This window comes from Halyomorpha halys, unplaced genomic scaffold, assembly GCF_000696795.3.
Source record: "Halyomorpha halys isolate HHAL.00 unplaced genomic scaffold, Hhal_1.1 Scaffold1238.1, whole genome shotgun sequence".
In the NCBI taxonomy this organism is placed as follows: Eukaryota; Metazoa; Arthropoda; class Insecta; order Hemiptera; family Pentatomidae; genus Halyomorpha; species Halyomorpha halys.
This window is the reverse complement of record NW_027107160.1, coordinates 55,123-63,753: the sequence shown is the minus strand read 5'-3', so window position 1 is coordinate 63,753 and position 8,631 is coordinate 55,123. Positions and strand designations below refer to the sequence as shown.

The 8,631-nt window shown below is 31.4% G+C and overlaps 1 long non-coding RNA gene across 1 annotated transcript in view; it reads right to left on the bottom strand.

The window, feature by feature from the left end:
* The window catches only part of LOC136795315 (uncharacterized), a 17,252-nt gene that overhangs the window by 4,945 nt on the left and 3,676 nt on the right, over positions 1 to 8,631 (bottom strand). Inside the window, exon 2 of the long non-coding RNA XR_010842897.1 lies at positions 168 to 218. This is a non-coding gene — a long non-coding RNA (uncharacterized lncRNA). The remainder of the gene's footprint in view (positions 1 to 167; positions 219 to 8,631) is intronic.

The following is an 8,631-nucleotide window of genomic DNA, read 5'->3' as shown; positions in this document are numbered from 1 at the left end:
TTTGTATCTTTTTAGCCCTGATGAAGCCCTGCAAAGTGGGGCGAAACGTTGGAAAATAAATAGTTGTAAACTATTTTTGTTTCACTTTTGACCACAACCCTGACCATCTTCTTATATATCAATTTTTACGGTCAACTATATATACATATATATTATTTTATACTCACTCATATGTATATATCCATTAATCTTTTGTTTTATTTCAGTTTAAAGTGGTTCTGGAAAAAAATTGCTTATTAATATGTAATATATCTTTTTTTGGATCCATAATAAAATATTTACCATGAATTCAAAAGAATGATACAATAAATAAAACTAATTAATTTAATCTTATTATAAAACAGCTCTAGCTTTATATATTTATTTTTTCTGTTTCTTGAAATACCTACAACTTAATTCACTGCTATAATATCTATCCACGAATTTGTGTAGGTCCAAATTGCAATTAAGACCTTAACTTCTATGTTGTAAAATTTTCAATGAGACCAGTTAGACATTGATGTTCTACCGTAGATACATACATTCAGAAAGTTTTCATTCTAAACTTATAGGACAACTACAATAGGAAGGTGGAGATGAACATTGCCTGAGATACATCCTTCCATTCAGAAATATGATCTAGTTTGCATGGACTTACAACAATAGATTTCATTCTTCATTAGTCTCATTCATGACATGACAATAGCAAAAGCACATAATGCTCAATAGGAGCTGAATGTGGGTCTCTTAAAGAAACAACAAAATTATGTTTTAAGTCCGCAGACTTTGAATGCTCTTTAGAAATTCTTTTTCGATTTTCTTTCAAGACAGTTTCTTAAACATTTTCTGGTGCACATATTATCTTTAAAATGAATTGAACAATAAATATCTGAACAATGTGATGCGGTTCGAGCATCATAAAGCATTCACCTACCATTTCAGTTTGAGTTTAAATTAATCCCACCATATACTGATACATGAAAGCAAAAACTGATTATTGCCATAACAACCTTGAGATTGCTGAAATATTCATTTATAATTTCAGTGTGATTGCACGTTTTTAGTCAGTCTTCCTTCCTATACTCAAAAAATCTAGTATGGTATTTTTGGTATTTTTTATTTTGATATAACTTTCCCAATATCTTTGGCTTTTGAACGATATATTATATAATACAGATTTACTACCTTTTTTTCAAAACTTCGTTTTCAACTTTGAAAGATATTTCTCTATTTTGAAAATTCTGCTTTTAAGCCCTATTAGAATACTTAATAAGAATCAGGCTAAGCTTATTTGTCAAAAACAATTAAATTGTGCATTGATGAGAAATGTTATTTCTAACAAGAAAATATTTTCGAGTAAATCGTACACAGAGTTGACAGAAAGGCTACTTAAACTATGTCAAATAAGTTCCAGTTACATCCCGTGTTATTGTTGATAGCAATAATTTAATCAACTGTTTCATCAAACAACAATCAACTCTGCAAGTAATGTAAACAACGCACAGCAATATATTAACAATAATGTTGTGATCTATATTACTCTGTTCTCCAATTTCTAATCTCATTTTTTTTTAGGTTTAATTAATCACTGAATTAACCATACAGAATCTGTACTTAAATTGATCCATTTTTTTTAAATATCAGTCTACGATATTAATAACAGAATTAAACTAGTAATATTGAAATCTCTTTATAATTTTATCAATTTTTTTTTAATTTTAAGCGATCTCAATTTGGCATACAGAGCAGAAAACTTCTTGCTGTATAATTGAATTACTAATAACAAGCGATAGGAATATCTAGAATAGATTAATTAAGAAATAGAGATTGTTGAAGAACAGTAATTGAAAAGACATAGGATGAAAAAAAACATTCTGGAAGAGACTGAGTATATGTCTGATGGACGATTACCAAAGGGGCTTGTGGAAAATAGATAGTAGAAGAGGATGAGATAGATCAGAGGAAACATGGGAAAATTAAATAGGAGAATTCTTGACAGGACACGGTCTAAGAGAGAAATGGACAGGGTGATCCAGAAGGAGATTAGTGGAAACTCTAAAATAAACTAAGATTGATCGGAAATCTTATTACCCTACAATATTCAAGATGCTTTGGGATTGAGTTTCCTAACTGGAATTGTGAATTAAGGATCTCAAACCAAGAAAAAAATTACTATGAAGGTATGTCCGCAATCGCTTAGAATTTTAATGTTTAGGAGATTTTAACGTCTAAGGATTTTCATTATTGTGAATTATTTAGGTTGTAATAAATAAATTAATACGTGTTCCTCCAAGTAATTTAAAAATAATAAAATGAAAACATTAACATTCATATTAAATGTTGTTTATGGTGATTAACTTGAGCATTAAGACAGGCTCTCCAATTTCTTCCACAACAGCGTTGGTCGAACGGCACTTTTTATTGTTTTTAAAGTTTCCATCATCCTTATTCCTAAAGAATAAAAGACTGGGGTCGCGTTTTCTTTAAAAACGAATGAATTTTAATTCGGAACGAATATCAGCTGTTATTTTAGTCCGTTCCCCGGTTTAGGTGCGGTTTTTCGTTGAAACAGTTATCCAAGCGGAGGTAATTTTATCTTCTCTTTACTAGCAACAACCGCCCTTACGTTAGCTGTTTTGTTTATTTAGTTCTTTTTATTTGTGAATTGTAAAAGCGCTAATAGTTGAAATGCTGTTTAACAATTTGTTTGTTTCTTTCTTCGTATTATATTATTAAAGTTTTAGATTTAACATCCGTTCTTAAAGTGGCCATGAACAGCACAAGGAGTGACATTTTGGACTATTTTAAAAAATAGATCAAGAAAGGGCCTCTGATAACTTCCGCAAACATTCTTTGCCATATAAAACACTATATCTAAATATTGCAAATAACAATTTTCTTATAGTGTAATAATGCGTTCTGAAATAACCAATTATATCAAGCAATTAAATAAATAATACATTTCGAAATCGAACAATTACCGACTTAATTAATAAAACGTTTTGTTGTTTTCAGTCGGTTATTTTTGCCAACTATTAAATATTAACTGGAACAAACAATAATTGAACGGTGTTCTCTGACTCATTTAGTTCGTTCGTTTTATGAACAATTTATTTTTCAACCGTTCTTAAGAACTTTTTTTTTAACATTTCATTATAGTTTTGAGAAAATAGCAAAAACGACCCCCAATAATATTTTTAATAATTAATTTTCATCGTTGAGCCACTGCAGCTGTGAAAGAACAATGCCGAACCGCTTTATGTCCAAGATAATCACTTTAAACATTTAATATGAATGTTAATGTTTATTTTAAAATTAATACATACTAATCTATTTTTTAAAACCTAAATAATTCATAAGAATTAAATCATCAGATGCAAATATATCCTACACAATGCGTTAACAGACATATGGAATTTTTTATTGTTCTAAGATCCTTAATTCATATTTTAAGTTAGGATACATAGCAATGAAAAACCCTGTATATTGTAGGAAAATAAGAGCTCAGATAAATGTTTTTTTACTTTTTTATTTAACGAGTTCACACTAACCTAAGTTTTGTATGGCCTTCCTTTAACCTCATTTCTCTCTTTGACCACATTCCATCAAGGACTCTTCCATTTCATTTTTGCATGTTTTCCCTGGCCTACCTTGTCCTTTACTACTATTTATTTTCCGCAAGTGTACTTCCCTTAATAATTGTCCTGCAGATATTTTTACTCATTCCCTTCCCGAAAGTTTTTTCACCTTTTATATTTTCTTAGTTTTTCTATATACCTTGTAAATGAATTTTCATTTAAAAAAAAAATCAAAGTTTTTTAATAATTCACAATATATAAAGGTCTCCTTTTAGCAACCACTTAAGAGTATTGAATTAAAGGGATTACGTTTAGTTATTCAAACACGCGATGCTGCAGCCTTCAACTGCAAACCAACTTGACCCTGGCGTGAACTAGAACACGAACAACACGAATCAAAAATTTTGGGAAAAAAAAGGAAATAAAAAAGTGAAATGTAAAAAAAAAAAGCGTTAATGAAGCAACTAATTATCCGAGACGTTGAACACATGTTGCCGCGGCTGTATTCATCAACTTGATTAGCAGGTCCCGCTCACGCAAGGTGAGCTCCTTCCATCTCTGATTATTTCCTCCTCCTACTTCTCTTTAATTAGATTTCTTCTCTTTATGTTGTATTATTATATTTCTCTTTATGTTTCATAGCTGACTTTTCATTGTTGATGTCACAGTTAAGAAATAATTATTAATAATTATCTCGAGGAGATTAAAAGTAAACGAATTTGTATAGATCGATTGTGAGATAGACGTGGAAAACAAAATCTACAAGAGGAATAAGACCTTTCAGTGAATCAAGCAGGTTTCTTTGTGCCAAAAATTTGTGGTATTGAAAGTGCTCTACAAAACTTCATTTTGGTCGTGAGTGGTGGTTTCGAGGAATGGACATAGAGTAAGTTTGACGAATCTGCTTTCTAATTCCTATCAATTTATGGTAGTATTAAGGGGAAGCCATAAATAGCGTGGAAGGAGTACTTGAAAACTCTATGCCCTCTGTATGAAGTGCGCCTTCAACTTAAGGCCAGGTGTTACTTCACTTTTGACTGGCTGGTTGAGTATTGTTAGTGGACTGTACAAATATGTTAATTGCAATGAAAATAATATATAATTAATGAAATGAGTAATTTACGGATGGTTGTAGGGTTAGCTGAAACAAAACCTTTATGGTTAAACTGGATTAGTGCCTACATTATGGGGGGATGGAGAACGCTTTATTTTAGTTTACCCAAACCACCCTTTTTAAATAGATATAACATTATACTCAATTCATTGAACTCAGGAGGTTAGGGTTGGCTGTTCATCTGGCCAAAATTAATGAAATCAGTAATATTGCTAATTGAACACATTTATACCAAAAATAAAGAAAGAAACAAAAACAAATAAAAAATAATAAAAATTAAATTAATAATAAATAAAATCTCTATATGATATATACATAAAAATAAATAAATAAAATGAACATAATCGAACAATGTAAAATAAATTATATACAATATTTGCAATCTCGACCTGAGGATCTCCGAGTCAACTCTATCCCCTACGTATGACGGGTAGAGCAGGGCTCTTCGAGATCCCAGCGTAAACTTTCTCACCGCGTTACTCTTAATGAGCCAGTGGAGGCGGTAAGCTGAAATCACTCTACGGAGCATCTGGCCATTGCAATAACTCCAATTGTCAATTTTTATTTTACAAAAGGTATCTTGGCCACTGCCATTTCAACCTTCAAGATAGATTGTAAGGATGGGTGAAACTGGATAAGGATTGAACCAAAGGATTAGGATGATTAGGAAGGTTTGTATGGAGTTTTGAGAATTTGGTTAGTATGAGGTCAAGGGCAACAGGGATATGAAGGTCATGGTGTAGTGTTCTGTTGGAAACGTAATAGGGTGCATTGAATATGTTTCTAAGGGTTTTAGACTAACAGGATGTTTCTAAGGATTGGATACGTCTGATGTTCGAAGGTTGAGCTGTTCCCCAAAGTCCTAACTAAGAAACTCTGTGGATGACCATTGGGATAAACAAAATACCTCAGAGCTACACAAAAAAACTAGAAACCCATAAAAATGTTACCTAATTGTATAATTTTTAAAATACATACAAATCGTGTCTTAGCCAGTTAGGTAATATATTATAATAAATATATGAAATAAATTGAAATTGTAAATTTTAATATCATAATTCAATAAGCTATGGAATTCCCTGCGGTAGCTAACGACCAATTTCCCAGACTTCTGTGCCCGCAGCTTATAGATCACTATTGATGGGGTTCTCTCAAGCTTGAATATCTTGAGGCGAACTATCTAGAACAACTTCAATATCTTCTACTAGTTCGGAGTGAATAGTTATGTCCATTTCCATCGTTAAGGAATTAAAGCGATCAGTTGCCATTGCTTCATTCCCTTTGACTTTATTGATAGAAACTTTTTATTCCGATGTAAGAGAGCATATTTTCTAAAATACTTATGATTATTACATTTATGTAAAAATCCATTTAAATTGAAAAAGAAATAAAAGCTAAATAAGATTCCTTCAAATTTATTCTGTATATATATATTCTAATAGAACGAGTAATTTTATAATATTTCAGAAAAATATAGACGATTTAAAAAATTCTTGATTTTTTGGAAAAAATGGTTTATCTGTGAAGACCTCAGATCTCAGATCTCAGAAAGTAGTTATAGTAAACAGTTCATTTTTATTTTAATTTCGACAGATATTGAGAAGTAACAGGTAATTCCATAACTATTCTTGTGTTACTGTAGTCCGTGAGTCAACCATTTGGGATTGGAAGTCCTCTGGGGTCCGCCCAGCCTCATTAAGTGGGTACCCTTAATTGCGGAAAAATATAGCGTTCGAGCGTAGTGCTGACCAAATCACCTCATTGTACAGGAGTTTATTGACAGTACTTCTTCAGAAAATACTATATATCTGGCCCTGCATGAGTTGTGAGGTCACAGATTTATTTTTAGTGTATTTAATTCGATAAATATTAATTTTTATTGTTATTTTTTTCCTTATTCCTCAAATACATATTTATATTGATTATTATTATTAATATTTCCTAGCTATGTTATTTTTTTTTCGGTAAACCAAATTTTTAGGGATATCTTTTTGCACCAAACGAAACCGTTAAAAGCAAATCTAATTGTTGTTAGAGAGAGAGGGAAATACTTTATTTATCTATGCTGCCTAAATACATCAGGCTGCTATCTCACACAGCATACTTATCAATCCGTAATCGGACATGTATAAATTACACATACATGGTATAATCAGATATAAAGAGATATAATAATAAGATATAATAAACAATTTTTGTTCCCTACAGTTTCCTTTTACAATCAATTTCGGTCTGTACAACAAATACAAATGTTTTAATTCATTCCTATTTTTCTTTCTCATTTCTCCTCCTCCAATTTCACCATTTCACAAATTCACCCGATCAACAAATTCACTCTCTGGAATTCACCCTCCTAGATCCCCTTCAGTGACCCGCTAAACAAATTCAATATTAGACGGCAATGTGAGATCAGACCATCATTCATAGTCACAGCAGTAGATCAGTTTACCAAAATCAAACAAATAGATACAATTTGCGAGAATAAGACTAACACATAGATTCAAAGGAAAATATAATAAAAAACCGGTAACAGGAAACACTTGAATGGATAAATAAGTTTAAAAAAAAACTTTTCTGGGGAATATATTACTAGGTACAATCATTAATTAAAATTATGTAAGGTGTTTTGTTTTGCAATTATTTAGTCCAAATTGAAACAATTGCCATCATTTAGCTGCATTCTGGCTTTAATGCCGATAGCTCAAATTTTTCGGTGTTGCACATTTATTTTCTTACTATTGACACAGTACTCCGCAATATATTAAAAAAATTGTGTTAAATATCACATAATACATGTTACATAACTTTTTACCGGTATGACTCACAGTTACAACGAAACAAAAAATAATTATCTGCTATAGCCGGATTCGAATCCGGGTCCTTGGAATTAGCAGTGCAGTGCCTTACTACTGTGCCAAATTTTATGCAAATAATACAGTTGAAAGATTATAATCAACTGAACAGGATACAAGTATAAAAACTAAGGGTGTGGCATAAATCTACTTTCATTTAAAGGAAAAGTGAAGCCAAAAAGGCCACGCCCTTGGGACTTTATGTAAAGGTTAATAGCCGATTTCATTGATGGCTCAGTGATTTCAGTGATTAGCTCGTACTCTTCCCTCCAACACTCTGGGTCCATCTTACACCACCATAATAATCCATCCTCCAAGGTATAAAACGTACCAAAGTAAATTTTTAAAAGTGACGATCAAAAATAACCAGATTTGGTTATGTAAACCTGAGTGAGAAAAATGTTTAATCCACAAAGTTTCATTTATTTACTGATTAATATTAGGTAATAGAAAAAACAATCGATACTGAGTTTGCAATGAATTAGTTTTTTTATAAAACTTCTAAATCCTTCAGAACATCTGAAATTGATTTAATTAATAGGATTATTCTTCTACAAGACTTGTCGATTTTACTGTAAACAAGATGGCCATAGCCGGAGCTATGCAAATGTTCATCTGAGTTAAACTGTCAATTGGAGCTGGAGTGCTGTTGTCCCACCGTGACGAACGGGATATCAGCTGGATTCTAACTCAATTATCTTGCCCTATCCTCTTTCGTCAATAGCTTATGGTCGGTCCATGGTGGGGTCATATGGTTGGTCATCATTGGTAATGTTATGTACAAGTTCATCAGTCTAATTTTATAACTTAAAATAAATAACACTTTCATTATCGTCCTAGAAGAGTTATTAACTTCAATGAATGACTGATTTTTTATTAAAACTTATAGGAGGAGATAATAAGTTTAGAATCGACGCTGGGTCCAATAAAGCTACTTTCAAGATGCGTTACTATGTAACAGATTTTGGACTTCTTATTTTTATATTGTGGATTTTTGACCCTTACACAGGAGTTAGTAAAGTCTAAAATTTATACTTCAGCTTCCTTGCTGTATTAACGAAAAAAAGATACAAATTTATAAAAAAAATAGTTTACTAACAACAAATAA